The sequence below is a fragment of the Panthera onca genome, chromosome C2 (assembly GCF_046562875.1).
Source record: "Panthera onca isolate mPanOnc1 chromosome C2, mPanOnc1 haplotype 2, whole genome shotgun sequence".
Lineage (NCBI taxonomy): Eukaryota > Metazoa > Chordata > Mammalia > Carnivora > Felidae > Panthera > Panthera onca.
In genome coordinates, this window is record NC_138347.1 from 28932598 (window position 1) to 28953523 (window position 20926).

At 37.1% G+C, this 20926-nt stretch overlaps 1 long non-coding RNA gene across 6 annotated transcripts in view; it reads right to left on the reverse strand.

Moving 5' to 3' along the window:
* The window catches only part of LOC132683863 (uncharacterized), a 106712-nt gene that overhangs the window by 51856 nt on the left and 33930 nt on the right, over nt 1-20926 (reverse strand). For 3 of the 6 annotated variants that reach the window (XR_014138168.1, XR_009612422.3, XR_014138172.1), the window contains exon 2: nt 1269-1340. The exons of the other annotated variants lie outside the window; for them this stretch is intronic. This is a non-coding gene — a long non-coding RNA (uncharacterized LOC132683863). The remainder of the gene's footprint in view (nt 1-1268; nt 1341-20926) is intronic. 6 annotated transcript variants of the gene reach the window in all.

Here is a 20926-nt window from a genome sequence, read left to right on the forward strand (position 1 = left end):
GAAAGCATGACCAGTGATAAAAGAGACACGTTCTCTGATGCCCAAGCCAAAACAAACTTCCTTCCTTAATCTATCCCATCTCCTCTCCAGTTGCTTCTATCTCATCCCCCCAATTTCTTTATAACACTTAACCTGATCTGAAATCACCTCATTCGTTAGGCTGTTTATTGTCCTTCTCCCCCTTTAGAACTTAATCTTGGTGGAGCTGGTGTGGTATGGCTTGAACACCCTGTTTTCTCATCCTTTTCAGGATAGGCTCTTAACTCTAAATTTCTCAAGGTTAAATATGGAAGTGTTGAGGAAAAGGGCCCAGAAGAACTCTCCAGTTGTGTGCATTTATTTTGGGAAGGAGACCATAACTCTCAAAAGAATTACTCAATTCAAAAAGTATAAAAAGCTGGGGCACCTGAGTGGCTCAGTTGGCTAAGTGTCTGACTTCAGCTCAGGTCATGATCTCATGATCTCATGGTTCGTGGGTTCGAGCCCCTCACTGGGCTCTGTGCTGACAGCTCAGAGCCTGGAGCCTGCTTCAGATTCTGTGTCTCCCTGTCTCTCTGCCCCTCCCTTGCTCACACTCTGTCTCTCAAAAATGAATAAACGTTAACATTTCTTTAAAAAGTATACAAAACTATTTTAAAAAAGATTGTTTCTCAACCTTTTTTTCACTGCCATCCATCACAAAATACATTTTTCTTAAGGGTCCAGTATGTGACCTTGCACACAAACAGAGAAAAACATGGAAACAAAAATTTCATGAAATAATATTTCCTCTAATTTCATGCAGTACACTCTGATATTTTTCTATTTTATTTATTGCACTTCATATTCGAAATGATGGCCTTGACCCACAAAATTGATTTCAGAACTCACTAGTGACAAACACTCAGATAGTGACAGTTGAGCCACTTAAAAAAAAACAACAACTAATTCTAGCTCTCCTTCTGGATGAAGTGTTAGAATCAGTTAAGAAGAATAAGTGTGGCATCTTGGCAGACTGGTAGAAACATCTGAGGGCAGGTGTGAGCTTGTGAACTTCTCAGTCATACTGTGTATCAGGTAGTTGCCCACCGCCCTCTAGGTAAGGTCCACTTTTAGAAAATTTATTTCCATGAAATAAGACTTTCTGCGTGTGGGTATGCATATCTATCTGTGTGCCCATGGGCTTCAGGGGTGGGGCAGAGGGATACAGTGAGGAGTATGATAGTCTGATCTTTCACAAAGGAGGTTCTTTGAGAGCATATCCTGTGGCGAATCTACAGATTACCTACCAGAACTTCACACAGCATCCTGTGGGTACGCTGAATAGGGAGGCAGCTAGTACAAGCAAAAGATCACTGCACCTGGAATCAAAAGAAGTGGGTTGGAGTCCTAGTTCTACCACTTGGGCAAGTTACACAAACTCTTTGAGCTTCAACTCCTTATTCTTTATAATGATAAAAATAAAGAACTCTGTTCACCTAGCAGGGTTATACTGAAGAACAAATAAAACAATGACTAGGTAGACCTGGGAACTTGTTATTCTTTTCTCCTTAAACTAGTTCCCACTCATTGAGAATACTTCCAATTAATGTAGTAATTATTTGCAAATAATTCACATTCATTCAATAAATGTTTTTTTCAGATAATAATTGTACAACCTCCTTCAACTGTATTTCAAGTATTTCATTTGCTGACTGATGCCTCTTTTCCTCTCAGCTAACCCACTCCATCTTCTGAAGAGAAGGACTTTAATTTGTTCAAAACCTTACTAGCAAGAAGCAGCACCTTGGGATGGTGGGCAGTAGAGCTGACTAATTAGATAGAATAAAGTTAGTAGAGAAGAGAATTAATGATACAGAGGGTATGGTCCAGAAAATTCTGGACTTGGGAGTCAGAAAACCCATTGTTTAAGCCCCAGACTCTTGTTTGTTTGTTTGTTTGTTTGTTTGTTTGTTTGTTTGTTTTTGAGAGAGAGAGAGAGAGAAAGAGAAAGAAAGAGAGAGAGAGGAGCGAGGGAGGGGCAGAGAGAGACACACACAGAATTCGAAGCCAGCTCCAGGCTCTGAGCTGTCAGCACAGACCCTGACGCAGGCTCAAAGTCAAGAGCTGTGAGATCATGACCTGACCCGAAGTCAGATGCTTAACCCACTGAGCCACCCCAGACTTAAACCCCAGTCTCTTAATTCACTACCTATGTGTTATGGGCTGAATTGTGTTCCCTCCCCAAAAATCATGTGTTGAAGTCATATGTGACTGTATTTGGAGGTAGGTTCTTTAAAGGGGTAATTAAGTTAAAGTGAGGGCATTAGGGTGAACCCTAAACTACTATTCCTATATAAGAAGAGATTATAACACAGACATGTACAGAGGAAAGACCAGGTGAAGACACAGAATGAACAAAGCCATCCATAAGCCAAGGAAAAAGGCCTCCGAATAAACGAACCCTGTCAACACCTGAATCTTGCAATTCTAGACTCCAGAACTGTGAGAAAATTAATTTCAGTTATTGAAGCCACACTGTCTGTGGTAGTTTATTATGACAGTCCAAGCAGATAACATATGTAATCTTAGCTATGTCATAAGAATTAAATTTGATAAAATGCGCTTTAAAAATTATTATGGGAATTTCTTGTGTCTTCATTTTATCAAGGTAAAAGAAAGAGGACTTTGTCACAAGCAAACTCTGACAAAGAAATATTTAAAAAATTTTTTTTAGCTTTTATTTATTTTTTTGAGACAGAGAGAGACAGAGCATGAACGGGGGAGGGGCAGAGAAAGAGGGAGACATAGAATCCGAAACAGGCTCCGGGCTCTGAGCTGTCCGCACAGAGCCCGACGCGGAGCTCGAACTCACAGACCGTGAGATGATGACCTGAGCCGAAGTCGGACGCTCAACCGACTGAGCCACCCAGGCACCCCGACAAAGAAATTATAGACTTTTGGAAATACAAGCTACATCCTTGCTCTAAGAAAATGAGTAGCATCTTCATACCCCTTGCTTAAATTCCCCTTTGTTTGAAAATCCTTCTTGTTTGTTCTGTTTGGTAAATATATTCAAAGATAATAATCTTTGAATGAATTATAGAGAACCTTGTGACTGCAAAATAACAGCAGAAGTGAATTTTATAACTTGATTTCGTCAATGGGCTCACAATCTTGATCCTGGGGAAAATAACAGAATTGTAACAGCCCCTCTTCTTACTGGACACTAGCCTGGTAGTCCCAATGATGTTCAAGGGTAACAAGGGTAAGCAAGACCCCTCTGACCTGTCCTCCACCACCAAGCGGACAGAGCCAGCTTTGGGGAAAAGCACCACTCCACCGATGAAAATTCTACCCATTCAGTGAAAGACTGGGAGAGTCCAGGTGACTTCTGCATGCAGACTGAACATCGCACTTCACATGGGATAAAACGCATGTGAAACTTTTTGCCTTATACCCTAAAATTTCCTTCTTTGTTCTATAGAAGAGGATAGCCCCAGTTCTTTTTTCATAAGTTATGGTAGGAATGTACACAAACATTGAAATGCATATGTCCTTAAACCCAAATACATACAAAAATTGTGTTTATTCATGAGTTTGGAGATTTTTAAAAATAATCTTTACCTTTTGTCCAGTACTTTCCAAATATTCTAAATTATATTAAATTTATAACCAAAAAGAGAAACATTAAATTGGCATGCAAGTGTAATTTAGAATGGGGATTACTTGTGATTTAGTAAATGATGCCTGGTAATCATCATGAATAAACATATGAATAAATATATGAGTTATCTTTGACAACTTGAGAATAAAAGCTAATTTTAAAAAATGACTCTGCTTTCTCTGTCTGATGATTGGGCCATTCAGAAACCACACAGAGAGCTCTCCTTCTAGGGCACCCTACTTTGCAGTAGGGAGTCCAGGGCATGGCCACCTGTTGTTGTCCTCTTATGGTTCTCTCACTGATCGTTCTCAGAGTATGATAGCACACAAACCTTAGAGGTCACGTAACAGCTTCCCAAAGAGTTTGCACACATCTGTATCTTTAAATCTTCTCCTGCTATGGCAGGGAATTGCCATTCAATTCTTTGAAAGAGAAACTGTACTGGGAGTTATTATGTCTTATGATGCCTAGATTTCTTTTCACACTCTAGATTGTGAAAATGTGATAAAAGGAGGCAGGTGGTAGAATGATAAATGATCAGTAGTTCCCTGTTAGGAAAAAACACAAGTTAGAACCATATCTACAAGGCCTCATAATGGCCTCTAGTGCTTACATCTCTTAAGCATCAATGCATTTAAAGTCATGTCACAAGATAGAACAACCACAAAAATATATTATGCAAGCCTTGATTGACAAAGACAAATCAGGTGTGTATGAGACCATACATCGATTTGCATACACATTGCACAATTGCATCAATCATGGCTTTTGGAGCACTGTGTGTGTGTTTTAAACATGGCCTTTGGAATCAGGCACATACCTAGATTCAAATTATGGCTCCACGACTTGCTACCGTGTGATCTCATGTAAGTTATTCAATTCATTGAAGAACTACTTTTTTAGTGATTTTCATGAGCCAGGCACTGTGCTAGGTGCAGGAGGTATTAACTATTATAATAGCCATGGTCTCTGCTATTATGGAACTCAGTATGTGAGGAGACAGGCATTAAAAAAATCATAGAGGGGCACCTGGGTGATTCAGTTGGTTAAGCCTCCAACTTTCGATTTCAGCTCAGGTCATGATCTCACAGTTCATAAGTTCAAGCCCAGCACTGGGCTTTGCGCTGACAGTGTGGAGTCTGCTTGGGATTCTCTCTCTCCCCCGTCTTTCTGCCCCCCTCCCAGTTGTGCCGTCTCCATCTCTAAATAAATAAATAAACTTAAAAAATCACAGAAATTAATGTAACAAAACACGACTAAGTTACATATATCCCCCACAGCTTTTTATTTTTTTTATTTTTATTGTTTTTTAGTGTTTATTTGTTTTTGAGAGGGAGAAAGAAAGAAAGTGGGGCAGGGGTAGAGAGACAGGGGCACAAAGTATCCAAAGCGGGCTCTGCACTGACAACAGAGTCCCGCTTGAACTCACAAACCTTGAGATCATGACTTGACCCAAAGTCAGATGCTTAATAAACTGGGCCGCCCACATGCCCCTCCCCACAGCTTTTTAAACCATTCTAGTGGCTGGATTGTCTGTGTAGACCAAGGTGTAACTAGTGGAGATTAGTGGGTAGAAGCTAGACCAGAAATAATTGCTATGCATTTTGAATGGAGAATATAAGTGCTATTGCCTCGGGGAATTGGTGGTGGGAATTCCAGTGCACTTGTATTGGTTGCATCCTGTGTGATGGTGAAGTCAATGTGAGGAGGGACAATCAGAGATTTTAAGAAAAATTCCCACAGAACTTTGCAGATCAGGGTTTTGGAATAAAATGTTATGGAACTATGGTATGCTGTTCCTTTTTTTGGCCTCCAAATCTTAAGAAGTGCCTCTAAAGGCATCACAATCCCAGACTTCAAGCTGTACTACAAAGTTGTAATCATCAACACAGTATGGTACTGGCACAAGAACAGACACTCAGATCAATGGAACAGAATAGAGAACCCAGAAGAGAGAACCCAGAAGAGAGAACCATAGAGAAATGTATGGCCAACTAATCTTTGACAAAGCAGGAAAGAACATCCAATGGAATAAAACTGGACAGTGACATGCAGAAGAATGAACATGGACCACTTTCTTAACCATACACAAAAATAAACTCAAAATGGATGAAAGACCTAAATATAAGACAGGAAGCCATCAAAATCCTCAAGGAGAAAGCAGGCAAAAACCTCTTTGATCAAGGCCACAGCAACTTCTTACTCAACACGTCTCTAGAGGCAAGGGAAGCAAAAGCAAAAATGAACTATTGGGACTTCGTCAAAATAAAAACTTCTATACAGAGAAGGAAACAATCAGCAAAACTAAAAGGCAACCAACAGAATGGGAGACAATGTTTGCAAACAACATATCAGATAAAGGGTTAGTATCCAAAATCTATAAAGAATTTATTAAACTCAACACCCAAAAAAACAAATAATCTGGTGAAGAAATGGGCAAAACACATGAATAGACACTTCTCCAAAGAAGACATCCAGATGGCCAACCGACACATGAAAAAATGCTCAACATCACTCATCATCAGGGAGATACAAATCAAAACCACAAGGAGATATCACCTTACACCTGTCAGAATGGCTAACATTAACAACTCAGGCAACAACAGATGTTGGCGAGGTTGCGGAGAAAGAGAATCTCTTTTGCATTGTTGGTGGGAATGCAAGCTGGTGCAGCCACTTTGGAAAACAGTATGGAGGTTCCTCAAAAAAATTAAAAATAGAACTACCCTACAGCCCAGCAATTGCACTACTAGGTATTTATCCAAGGGATATGAGTGTGCTGTTTCCAAGGGACATATGCACCCCAGTGTTTATAGCAGCACTATCAACAATAGCCAAAATATGGAAAGAGCCCAAATGTCCATTGATGGATGAATGGATAAAGAAGATGTGGCATATATATACAATGGAGTATTACTCGGCAATAAAAAAGAATGAAATCTTGCCATTTGCAACTATGTGGATGGAACTGGAGGGTATTATGCTAAGCGAAATTAGTCAGTCAGAGAAAGACAAATATCTTATGACTTCACTATAACAGGACTTTAAGAGACAAAACATATGAATATAAGGGAAGGGAAACAAAAATAATATAAAAACAGGGAGGGGGACAAAACATAAGGGACTCTTAAATTTAGAGAACAAACAGAGGATTACTGGAGAGGTTGTGGGAGAGGGGATGGTCTAAATGGGTAAGGCGCATTAAGGAATCTACTCCTGAAATCACTGTTGCACTACATGCTAATTTTGATGTAAATTAAAAAAAAACTAAAAATAAATTAATTAAAAAATTTTTTTAAAAGTGCCTCTAAAATGTTTTTCTTTTGTTTTAAAAAATGCTAAGTGATTTTGGACTTATACAGTAAAATTATGGCAGGTCTAGGACAGTATCAGAAAGGGTCTGAGACAAAATCTATCCATGTGGATGAAAATACAGTAGGTATAGCAGAGATAAATAGATACTGATGTACAGAATGCTGCTATGAGAGCAAAGAGCGAACAACCTATTTTAGAGGGATGAGTTGAGGAAACTGAGAACCGATGTTCCAGCAGAGACCTAAATGAGGAGAAGCAGTAGCCAGGCAAATTCTGAGGGAGTGCATCAGGCAGCCTGGGTGCAAACAGCTCATGTGAAGGAAAGACAAGTGTGCCTCTTCTAGAAAAGAAAGACAATCATGAGCCTGGAGTGGCATGAGCAAGGACAAGGTGGTAGAAGATGAGGCTGGAGAATTGGGTGAGATCAGAACAGCCAGGGTATGGTGGGTTGACTTCCACAGAACATCACAGAGCAGGATTTTACAGGGAGAAGCAATGTGAATCAATATGCATTTTAAGAAGGTACTTGTGGCTACTATGTAGATTGGATGGGAGCCAGAATAGAAAAGAGGACTGTTACTACAGGAGGCTAAGTGAGGGATGATAGTGCCTTGAACTAGCAGGTTGACCCTGGATATGGTGTTAAGTAGACTGTTCAAGTTGTATCCTGGGGATAGAATCAATAGGGCCAGTGATGTAAGTGGGGGGTGAAGGGATGGCCAACTTACCAGTAGAATAAAGGGACAAAAACAAAAACAAAAACAAAACAAAACAAACAACCAGGATCCACCATACAGGCTCACGGTGAGCATAAAATAAAAATGCATATCAGGTGCACATAGGAAGCATTCCTCATTTGTAAGCTGTTATTATACAATAAATAAGCAGTTTAAAATGATTGTCAGTCATTTTATTTTTTTAAAAAATTGCCCAGAAGATGAGCATACTGCCTGGTCAGGAGTTGAAGAATATTGAGCGTTAATACTTGGTTAATTCTGAACACTTCCTTTAGATGCATATATCTTTGAAGGTACTATTATTTTTCACTTGTTTGGAATGACTGCCCATCACTTTACTACATCCTGAAAACAACCCCAATCAGAGGAGAGCTGTTTACTTTCTGAAGGCATGAAGGAATCAGAAAGATGACAGTTTAAAGGATGAAAACTTTCATTCAAGACCTCCTCATAAATAGTCCAAAGCATCCATAAAGTTGGTGCATTTCTCATGATTCAAACAGGTAAACCCAATCGAAAGATTTTAGTAACCTAACTTTTTGCCTCTGTATCTTGAGATCATAATTCTGAGAGAGTTTTCTTACATATGACAAATACTTGACCTTTTGTAAAGGTGTCATTTTCTCAACATGACTGTAGGAGTGACAGGAGAGGTGGCGGGTCAGAGAAGCCAATGAGTGCTATTTGCATCTTAAGAAAAGGAAAATGCAAATTGCAAAAGTGCTATGCACAAGACAGAAAAATAGATCATTCCTGGTCACTCGTCCAAGCTGATAGACTACCGCACCCCATCAACGAAGACCTCTGGTTGTTTTCCCAAATAAAATAAGCATTAAAGGGTCACTTTTTTCCACAGGTGTCTTTCTACTTGTCAGCCTTGTTGTTTTTAAGGGTTTAGTAATGAGCAAAGAAGGAGGCATAGGTACTTTAGAAAAGTCCACATTCAAGTCACAATGGTGTGATAAAATTTCTCAAGGCTTCTGACAGAAGGAACTGCAAACATACCATGAGCCCTGATGACAGAGAACTCAGAAGGAGGACTTTCTAAAAAACTGAACAGACTCATTGAGTCACCCAGATCTGTCTTCCTGATTTTCATTGATTTATTTTCAAAGTTTCTGCAACAATTAATTGGTCATTATTTACAATATCCTTCTGGAGTGAATCAATGCTATTATCCCTGATGTAGTTCAATACCGTAATATTACCTCAATAACTTTTCATTCTACTTACTCTGTTCCCTAGTCTGCAAGGATGGCTTCTTACCATGACAGCTCCTCATGCAAGTTAGCTATTGATATTTTTAAACAGTCTTTGTATTAGCGGGTTTTCTACTAACTAGTAAAATGGTGTCCTGCCAATCCCAAACCTAAGAGGGTTAGACCTTTAATACCGTTAATGTCATTGGCTGCCAGACACGCCAAGAGTCCAAGACTGTTAGAAAAGTCCACCACTTCCTACTGGCTGTTCTAGTGCCCTCTGTGGAACTGCAGAGAGCATTCAGTGTTTCATGCCACGTTCTGACATAACAAAGGGGCTGTGAGGTCTAATGCAGATGGACAAATGATCCTCTCATTGGGGTAATAATGAGATGCTACTGCTTATCTGTACATACAACTGAAAGTTCCCTAATCGCGATATATTGTAAGCACCTGCCTCGTCTGAAGCAAACCCCTGTTCATTTCTGCATGCTTTGTGCCAGTCACAGAACGCGCTTTCAAAAATGTGTGATGGATTGAGCTGAATTCAGTTTAAATAAGGAATAGTTTGCCCATTTGGCTTTTTCCTTTTCCCCAGGTCAATAAAATGGCAGCTAACCTGGTTGTTATTTTTCAGGTGCTCTCAGCTGAAAGTGGCAAAAAGCCAGGTTGGTGTGATGAGAACTGATAGTGTATTTCTTCTGTTCCCAGGCTTCTGGGTCTTTGCCACAGGAGAGAGTGGCAGTGAGCCAGAAATGGAAGCCAGAATTGCACAGGGAGCACAAGTCTCTGCCTTATACTAAAGTGTCCATAATTATAACTTACTCAAAGCTAGAATGCTAGTACGAAAGAAATGAATTAGGTACATTCACAACTCTGGAATATTCTGATGGAATCATCATAGGTTCAGAAGTTAAACAGAAATGAAAGAAAAGTTAAAACATTTGTTGGAGTTTCTGTTATTTCATTTTACAACTTACCTCTAGGAAATCTCTGCAGTTGACCTTCTTTATTAGATCTATAAACACTTTTAATACAAATGATACCTAATAGGGGTTCCTGGGTGGCTCAGTCAGTGGGGTGTCCAACTCTTGATTTCTGCTCAGGTCAGGACCTCACTCACAGTTTATGGGATCAAGCCCCACTGTCTCTCTGCCCCTCTCCACACCCCCTTTCTCTCCTTCTCAAAATAAATAAAATTTAAAAAAGAATGATACCTAACATAAGTTATGGCTTTCCCTTTGATCCCAAGTTTACAACATTTGTACCAACAAACTTAAGTTGAAAGGCTACAGGGGAGAGAGTCTGGGTGGTCTTTCATATAGAAATGAAACTACATGCCAAGAGCTCAGTTACAGAAGAATAATGCCTTGCAGGCTCCAGGGTATGGAACAGTTCTCATGGTGGCAGCAAGGTAAGCGTTAGGCCTCTGAGAGAGAAAGAGCTGTAATTTTTGAGATCTGAGGTTTAGAGTAAAAGACTTGTAGCAGTGGTTAATTTTGTTACTACAAACACAAACACAAATCACACACACACACACATACACACACACACACACACACAGACACACACACACAAACTGAGAATATTAGTTATACAAGTAACAGATATTCATCTATGCCCTCATTGGCATAATTTATATTGTCAGTACTAAAGGGCTCAGATAGATTCAAAAATTAAATTTAAATTGGTGATGTCTGACAACAGTTCCATGAGCACGCAGATACAATTCACATGAGGCTACTCTCTCTAGCTCCTTCCTTGACTTTCTTTGTTCTTTCCTTCTTAATTTCTATGACCATATTCATTCCATCTGCATTTGAGTCCTACCATTGATACATTGTGGGCATAGTAGTCTAAACGCAATGATGAAAGAGTTAAAGTAATAGCTAAACTTTTTTTTATAGAGTTGTGTACTTAAACTACGAATTGACCAGGAGTCAATGGACCTATACACTAACCCAAGCTCTTCTAACAGGTATTCATGCGATTATTCACATTTTCTAGCTCACTGGACAACGTCTTAAGTAATCTGGGCCTCGATTTTCCATCTGTAAAATGAAACCAAGAGTCCATTTCCTGTCCACCCCTTAAGGCTATAGGATCAAGTGAGAATACATACATGAAAGCTTTTTCCAAACTGGAAAGTGCCATAAAATACCCTTGAATTTATATTTATGGTCAGGAAGCATGAACTCATATCTACAATAAAAATGAAATAACACCAAGTGATTATTTGGAAATGTAAAGATAAAAGGTTGAAAGCAATCTGTAGGAACTAAGTCAAAATTATGATAACATCAGCAATAAGAATGTTTAATGTGATCCTATTTACATCATGGCTGAAGTCTGGTAGAGGCAGAGGGGCATTTGAATTGTGTATAATTGTCGATATATTGTTGATTTAATACCCAAAGTTTGTTTGACTGGCAAATATCACAAATGCTAAGCTAATTTTGAAAAAACATCATACCACCTTCTTGTGACCCCCAATCTCTGCCCTATGCTTTAAGTTTAATTTCCTGTTCATTATATATTACCCTCAAGGTTATAAGGAAAGGAATAAAAAGGATGAGTCAATAATAAATATCCTCACCAGAAAAATAAATACTGAACTGAGACTGTTGTTAATAAGAGTATCACATGTAAACACAGATTATTTTTCTTCCCCATGTGGCAATTAAAAGCACTCAACATTGAAGTTCTTAGTTTTTTTTTTGTTAAAGCACATCAAGAAACTGGAAAAAATTCAGAGAACAACAACCAAATTAAAAAGTTTAGTAAATAAAGAAGGGTTGAGAGTGGGGCAATCTTAGATATGAGAAAAATAAAACAACTAGCATGGTAAAAGGTCAAGGGAATATAGAAAATTTAGAACCATTTTGCATAGCAGGCAAAGAATAAAATACAATTAAAGTTCTTACTGGTATGACCTACTGTTACAAAAGAAAATACACAGCAACATGCCAATTATTTAGTTTCATTTCAGTGCAAAAAAAATCCCATTCTTAAGAATTAGCTTCAGGATTATAATTGTAATCATTCACAATGCCAACTTGTTTGAAATGTCCAAGTCACTTCCATTCTTTCTTTTTCCATGAATGGCAGAAATAAAGATGCAAATAACGGACACCATCCCTCAGAGCTAATAAAATGCTAAAGTGTAAACAATGCAAAAAAATAGACATTACACAATAAATAATTTGTATTTTATTGCTAAATTATTCAAAACCTCATGGAAATGTGACCCCTATGGTTGTGTAAATAGTAACACCCAAAACCATGACTGCTGGGAGACTATTTAAAGATGTTTCATCAGGAGTATCATGACTTCCATGTTTTTGCACAGTGGGCAATTTATTTTCATTTTGGGTTCCAGGCAGGAAGTGTTTATTCTTGCCAAAGAGGATGTAAAAATCTCCCCTACTCCTGTTGCCATTGAGGTTGCTGCTACCACAGAGAAAACAGGATTAGTTGCCAAAGAGAGAACATGGATCCAAATGAAAGACGGAGACATGAGAAAAGAGTCACAGCATCATATGGCCACAGAGAGCATTTGGTGAGATTTGGACAAAATTGGGACTTCCAAAGAAATTGGTTGAGAAAGATTCAGTACATTATGTACTCATTAAATATATACACATAAAATAAAAGGTAATGATAAAAAAGTAAGCAGCAGATGTTTTACTGCAGATCACATGGGACCAGAGACTTGCCCGGTACAGAGAAAGAGTCCAGATCAGGCCAGATGAATTTCCTCAGATGATATAAGATTATTACTAGTCCTTTAAAGAGAAAACTTGATAAAATGTGGCAGATATTTCTCCTTTCAAAAAAAAATGCTTCTAATATAAAAATAGAAAAGATAATTTCCTAAACATTATAAGTAGTATTTACTGGAAAAGAGGTACCTGGCTGGCTTAGTTGGTAGAGCATGTGATTCTTAATCTCAGGGATGTGAGTTTGAGCCCCACGTTGGATGTAGAGCTTAAAAAAAAAAAAAAAAAAAAAATATATATATATATATATATATATATATATATACACACACACATGTATATGTATGTATGAAACCAACAGAAAACATTAAAAGATGACATACTAAATCATCCCCAACAAAGCCAAGAGTAATACGAATATAACTGAGGGTCACCAATAGTTTGGAGGCTATAGCTCATGCAACAGGTTTCAGAAGAGTTTGCTAATTGATCAAATTGTGTAAAAGAAGAGAAAGAAACTATTATTATTTGTAGATGATGTAATTTTATGCTTAGAGAATCCAAAAGAAATAACTAAATGTTTATTATTATTACTACTACTACTATTTCTATTAGAAATAGGATGTCATGTCTGAGAAAGTAAAAGTTGGAGCCTATAAGTTTTCATGATTGTTTGCATGGTGGTAGCAAAGTAAAGGAATTACTGAAGTCCAACATTTTAACTTTAATCGTGATCTACTTCTCTCTATCTCCAATACAATGACTTTACTGCAGGCCACCACCCTCTCTGGTCTGGGTTACTTTAACAACTACATTCTTTTTTTTTTTTTTTTTATTGTTTAATTTACATCCAAGTTAGTTAGCATATAGTGCAACAATGATTTCAGGAGTAGATTCCTTAATGGCTTTACCCACTTAGACCATCCCCCCTCCCACAACACCTCCAGCAACCCTCTGGTTGTTCTCTATGTTTAAGAGTCTTTTCTGTTTTGTTCCCTCCCTGTTTTAACAACTATATTCTTTCTCCTCTAATCAATGATCCTCACAGCTGTTGGAGTAATTTTTTTTTAAGTTGAGATATAATTGACATAAACCATTATATTAGTTTCAAGTGTACAACATAATGATTTCAACATAATATATATACTTCAAAATGATAACTACAATAAGTCTAGTTAACAACCATCACTACACAGTTAATTCTGTTTTCTTGTGATAAGAAATTTTAAGATCTACTCTCTTAGCAAATTTCAAATATACAGTACACTATTTTAACTATAGCTTCCATACTGTACATTGTATCTCCAGGACTTTCTTATTTTATAACTGAAGTTTGTACCTTTTGATGACCTTCACACATTTTATCCACCCCAGCAACCACAAATCTGTTCTCAGTATCTGTAAGTTTGGATTTTTAGGTTTGTTTTTGTTTTTGTTTTTGTTTTAAGATTCCACACATAAGTGAGATTATACAATATTTGTCTTTCTCTGTCTGACTTATTTCACTTGGCATAATACCTTCTAGGTCCATTCATGTTGTCACAAATGGCAGTATTTCATTCTTCTATGGATGAATAATATCCTATTGTATCCATATGTCAAATTTTGTTTATCCATTCACCCATAGATGGACACTTAAGTTGTTTTTATGTCTTGGCTATTGCAAACAATGTTGCAGTAAACATGGGGTTGGATATATGCTTTTGAGTTAGTGCTTTCATTTTCTTCAGATAAATACCCAGAAGTAGATTTGCTGCATCATACGTTAGCTCTATTTTTAATTTTTTGAGCAATCCCCATACAGTTTTCCATGGTGGCTGCACCAATTTACATTCCTACCAACAGGGCAAAAGGGTTCCCATTTCTCCACATCCTGGAAAACACTTATTTCTTATATTTTTGATAATAGCCATTCTAACAGTTGTGAGAGGATATCTCATTGTGATTTTGACTTGCATTTCCCTGATGATTAGGATGTTGAGCACCTTTTTGTGTATCTATTGGTGACCTGTATGTCTTCTTTGGAAAAATGCCTATTCAGATCCTCTGCCCATTTTTTAATTGTATTGTTTGGGTTTTTTGTTATTAAGTTGAATGAGTTCTTTATATATTTTGAATCTTAATCCCTTACCAGATATATGATTTATAAATATTTTCTCCCATTCAGGATGTGGTCTTTCCATTTTGTTTTGGCTTATTTTCCTAAGTTAAAATAATTTTAGAATAAGTGAGTTCTATAAAGTGGACCTATATAAGAAAATATGCCAATAGGTTTCCTTTATGAAAAAAAATAAAGTTAAAAAGAAAATGGAGAAAAAGAACACATTTATATTAGTAACAAAAATTGGTAATGTTTTAATATGAAAAAAAGAAATAAAAACTGTAAGAAGAAACCTATACAGCCTTACTAAAGGACATACAGGAAGAAACACGATTTTCCCAGGTGAGAAGACTTAATTCCATTCATATATAAAGGATATATATTATTAGATAAGTGCAATGATATTCCAAACAGAAGCTTGACCTTTTATTTTCTTTTTAAAATCTGACAAGTGGATACAAAAGTTAAGAAAATTTTGAAAAAATAGAAGAGATGTAGCCTATCAGATAATAAGATGCACTCCCTTGTCATTATGAATATAAAGTCTAATACAAATATAAGAATAGAGAAATTGGTCACCAGACTAGAATAGAGTTCAGAAACAATGCAAGTATATATTAGAATCTATATATGATAAATTTGACATTTAGTATCAGTGGGGAAAAGGAAGTTTTATTCAATAAGTGGTATTGACACATATGAAAAAGAATAGTTGAATTCTTATATCACATTTATACCACAATAAATGACAGATCATTTAAGATATAAATGTGAAAACAACAAAACTGTAATCAAATTAGAAGGAAATACAGAAGAAAAATTTTATAATGACGCCAATACAAGTCAAAATAAGTCAGATACCATTCTTCATGTATCAGCTTGGCAAAATTAAAAAAGATTAAGTTGATTTACAAGTGGAGAAACAGATACTCTCCGATGTTGTTAATGAGATTATACATCATTAAAAACGTGCATACTCTATGACCCAGCAATCATCCTTCTAAGAATCTATTCTTTGAAAATAAAGAAAAGAATAACAGTTAAATTTTTGTTTACAATAGCAGAACGCTGGAAACAAGTTTAAAATCCATAAGGGGGTAATTAAACAAATCATAACATGTCTATACAATGGAATACTGTGCAGACATTAAAAACAATGAGGTGGATAACCTGGAAATATGTCCTGAATATATTGTTAAGTGCTAAAAGCAATCTTTCAACTATTATGCAAAGTATGGTTCTATTGACAGGCTTAATTGGTTACCGCCTGAAGAGCATAGAAACTGGCTGACTCTGCAACCCTCCGCCCCTATGTATCATGCCCCTGACATTATAGTAGGGTTTGTCTCCAGGAATGAGCAGTGTTCAGGTCAAAGAGACATGTCACCCAAAAAGGTGATGACACCATGGAAGATTTGGCAGATGTTAGGGCCAGAAGACCAGTTGCTGAGACATTATTCCCTTCTCTTCATTGTAGCTGAAAACAGGTGAAGTTAACCCCTTGGAAGATGATTCCACCCTTCCTCCTAGGCTGGCTACCAACAGTTGGAATTCTGAACTATAGAGATAAGTTTTGATGAAAACCAAAACCATGAGGGGGAATAATGAAGAAAGGACTGATAAGTGAGTAAAAATAACTACTTCTGCAGTTAGAAAAGATATTTAAAATGAAATGTAATTATCCTTAAAGTGATGCAGGAAGGTATTTCATCTAGGTAGTAGGGACAGAAAATTATGAAAAAGAAGTAATATGTATTTGTAGAAATTAAATAACAACAACAAACCTTTATATGTAGACTGAATAGTCATTGCTACAGAGCAAATCAGTGAGTTGGGAGAGAAAATGGACCAATGTTCCTGGAATACATCATAAATGCATAAAGTTTAAAAGTAGAAAAAAAATCATCTAGAGACATAGAGGAAATTCCCAAGAGGCCAACATCCATCTGGTATAGTTTCCAGAAGAATAGTCTGGAAAGAATAAAAAGGAAGACATTGAATAAAAAATCTGGAAGGATATAGTTACAAAATAATTTTACAGTGATTACAGTGAAGTAGAGCTCAAGGGAGATGGGAGAAGGTAAAGGAAAATTTTTAATAATGAAATGTGCTGAGTGATTTAAAAATTTTGTGTTGTAACGAAAGCTATGTGTATAGAAAGTGTGGACTCGGTTATTCATAGAAAAATATTTTTATTACCTTATAAAATCTTAAAGAATACCTACAACTATCTTTTTAGATAGCTACCCAGATCAGGTAGAATCTTGCTAGCTATGAAAAATCACTATTCTATTGTCCAAAGGAAGCAAAAACCAAGAAAGCAGAATGCCTTACAAATCTCTGTCTTAATGAGACTTACTCTATCTTATATACTATCACCTAAATAAATTCATCGCCATAATTCTAGCTCTACTGGTTTTAGTAAAATATGTGACAATTGTACCACAAAGAATTTGCTTTACTCTGCTACAAGCATCCTCACGTCTGTTTAGTTAGGTAGTAGTTTCAAATAGATGTAATGTGAGAGGCCAAGTCATCATAACAAGAAGTGGAATCTTGGAGACATTATCTGGATGATTCTAAGAGACCTCCTACTTATCATCCTGGGCATTTATTCCAAATGATCAATTTGTTAATATACTAGAACAATTTTCTAGTTCTTTTCCATGCTTATAGCTGTAGTCTTATCCTAAATGAAGAATGAGAATCTCATCATCCTGTTAGATAACTACAAGTCACATCCAGACAAAAAAATAGTGAAGAGGGTTTCCCCTTCGATCTAGTTCAGAGGATGAGGATTTTTGAGGTGTATTTGTTACAAGAGGCATAAGGCAAGGGCTCCATATAATTTTACCTGCCACTTTCACTACCATCAGTCTTTGCTTCAAAATTGTATCTCGGGATCCACAAATCAGATGTAAACATTTTCACCTCATGCCAAAGTGTAAGGATACCACTGTTTCCCATATCTATTTACTGAGTGGAAAAAGAAAGGCTATTCGAGAATGGCAGCCAAGATGGAACTGGTGCCAGGACTTAGGGGCCAGACCAGATGGAAGCAGCAGAATCACCAAAGTAGTGCTGACAAAGGAGACGAGTGAGCACAAAAGACACTGTCCCTTAAATTTTGTGTGTGGTGACAGACTAAAATTCAGCCTATCTGTAATGTAAATATTAGAAGAGGCCTGGGCTCAAGCTGAAAAGGGTTACAAGGTGAAATGGACTGTAATGTTTACAATTTTTGAAATTCTTTATCAAATGTCAAATAATAGGAGAGCCAATAATCATGAAAATTTTGGAGGTGAAAGAAACCAAGGTAAAAAATGAATATTTCAAAAGTAATTTTGAAAGCAGTTTCTTAGCACTGGCCAGTTCCTCAGGAGCTTCTAGAAAGACGTGCCTATGCTAATGTATGCAGAAGCAGCAAATCTCCCTGAATTTTCCACATAGCTGCTTCCTGTCTCTGCTTTCCTCCTGCTATGAAGACTTGATCCCCCAGGAGACATTCATTTACCAATGCCACCAAAAACAAAAACAAAACAAAACAAGCAAAAAACAAAAAAAACGAGTAAAAGTAAGTACTGTCAATCCTGAAGTGGCAGGAATTTGTGTATATGCATGCACAGGTGTTTGTTTCCTTAAAACAACTCCAAAGCCTCAGTTCCTTCGTTGTTCGTTGTTCTGTTTTAGAGGCTTAGCCCTTTTCCAAGAGAAGACCATCTGCCCTGGAGTTCCCCTGCAGGCAATGGAACATTGTAAAGCTCTATTATCTTGAAAGCACTTCTTTGGGATTCCCAAGACCTCATCTCTCAAGCCAGCAGTGTTGCTGAGCAACCGCATGTGTTCTTCAGAATCAGAATTACTGTCCACAAGAAATGTGGCTCCCCCTGTCCCTTTTAAGTCCTTTTCTGTGTACTTTGAGGCAGAACATTTGAAACATGTCCCATACAAAAAATGTCACATATCTCAGAAAAATTTACTTATCCAAAGGCCATTGTGGTTAAAAAAAAAAAAAAAAAAAAAAAAAAAAAAAAAAAAAAAAAGAACCAGTCTTGGTCTCCTTAAACATCTTTGTGCCATTTTCTCATCCAGATGTTGGGTGTTGTCATTTACTGCCCATGGGAAGTGCAGTGACCTTTTTCTCCCATCATCATGTCCAAGACTGATTTTATATTAACCATTTACACTTTAGTATGAATTTTACACACTGGCTATGTATATGTATAGCCAGTTTGGGCCATGCAAATATATATACACATTTTTTTTTTTAGAGAGAGCATGTTCAAGTTGGGGAGAGAGGCAGAGGGAGAGAGATAGAATCCCAATCTCCACACTGACAGTGTAGAGCCTGATGTGGGGATCAATTCCACAACCATGGGATCATGACCTGAGCCAAAATCAAGAGTCAGATGTTCAACTGAAGAGCCACCCAGGTACCCATAGTTTGAATGACTTTTATTGTTGTATTTTTTCCTGGATAATTTGCATTTAAGCCTTGTTTCTAATTGTATGACAAAACATTTTGTCCCTCACTAAATTAAGTGTCGGTACCTTATAAAACTTGCCAACTGTGAATTCTCATATTCCATGATCTTTCCTCTTGATCCATTATCATTCTTTTTTGCAAGAACCTAATATTTCAGTGATCAAAACCCATTTATCCTGTGCTTTCTTCCCTGCCTCAGGTCTATCTAAACCTCCAGGTGCTTAGGGAGCACCACATCCATATGGCCTAGAAGTTCTACTTCTTTAAACCCTTCATTTTACAAATTACTCAGCTGGAATTTCTGAGTGTGGAAAAGGATCAGGAAGATTTGAGAATGAGAATAATAAAGTGAACAGGAAGACGATAAGAACACCAGTGTCCTGAAACTCAAAAAGTGAAAGGTACCCATATATTCCTCCCCCTTTCCTTCCCACCACTTGCACAGAGCCAGAGACAATCTGGAGCAGGAGGCAGAAAAACTTAAAGCAGGGAAAGAGAGAAAAAAAAAAAAACAAAAAACCAGTGACAAAGCCCTCACTTCTTCCACATTGTGGCTTCCAGGCAGTAGCAAGCCAGAACTGAGACAGGTTATTGTAGCTATAAATGAAGTAAGAATTTATATTGAAACTCTGGATTGAATCTATTACTAAAATGAGGCTGTTTTTAAGTTGGAAAGTGGTGAGAGTTCTTTTATAATCAGAAAAAATAGAAAAGTCTAAGTCCAACATATCAAATTGGGTAAAAAAGTAGAACCACTTACCTGAGTGGTTTAAGGGGATAATAGAAGAAACAGAAATAGTGTCTTTAGCATGCACCCCAAAAAGAGGTGCACATGCCATACTTTGACATAAGTTATATTCCATTTGTTTTCATTTAGGAGTAGCGATATTTGAGGCAGAATTGTCTAGGAAGTAAAATGACATGGCATTGATAATTATATTCTTTTGTTTGTCACTGGTCTTGAAGAAAGCAAATGCAATCCAGAGACTAATACATATTGAGTATGCTGAATAACAAGGAGTCAAAAAGTGCTCAGTAGAAAAATTAGTGATACCAGCAATTTATGTTAAAGCTTGCTGAAAGAGCAAAGTACAAAACAAACAAACAAACAAACAAAACAGAAACAGTATCAGTAGCCTTTACTGTAAAAATCCTATCCCCTGTCCAGGGTGGAAACAGCTTTGGGCTGATGGGAAAAAGTTCCTGGGAAGCTGCTATAGATGTAGATGAGAGAGAAAGAGTTCTGAGGCGTCTGAGAATTCGTACCTTTCCTCTTTAAGGAATTACAGAAGAGGAGAGTATCAGAATTATTTGTGAAAATGACCACAGTAAGGCAGCTGTCAGAAGTATGGAGTGATACCTAGATTCTTTCTTCAAAACTGTGGATTCTTAGGTAGACTTTACCTCATAAAGTAAAATGACCAGAGTTCAGACTCTGGATTTGATTATTTTATTTATTTTTTTTATTAAATTTTTTTTTAACGTTTATTCATTTTGGTTTTGATGATTTTAAAGCATGTCAGCAAGTCCTTTGACATTGTTCTCATTAATAGTTAGTTGTAAAGTCTAAGTCCCTCCCCTTGGAAATACACTGACTTTGGTGACGTTTAACAGAATCAACAGCATCACTGCATGAATTTTGAGTCTAGGTCATAAAAAGAGATAAAATAACCACTTGGCTCTCTCTTGGAATGTGGCCTTGGAACTCTGAACCACCATGGATGAACTCCAACTACCCTGAAGA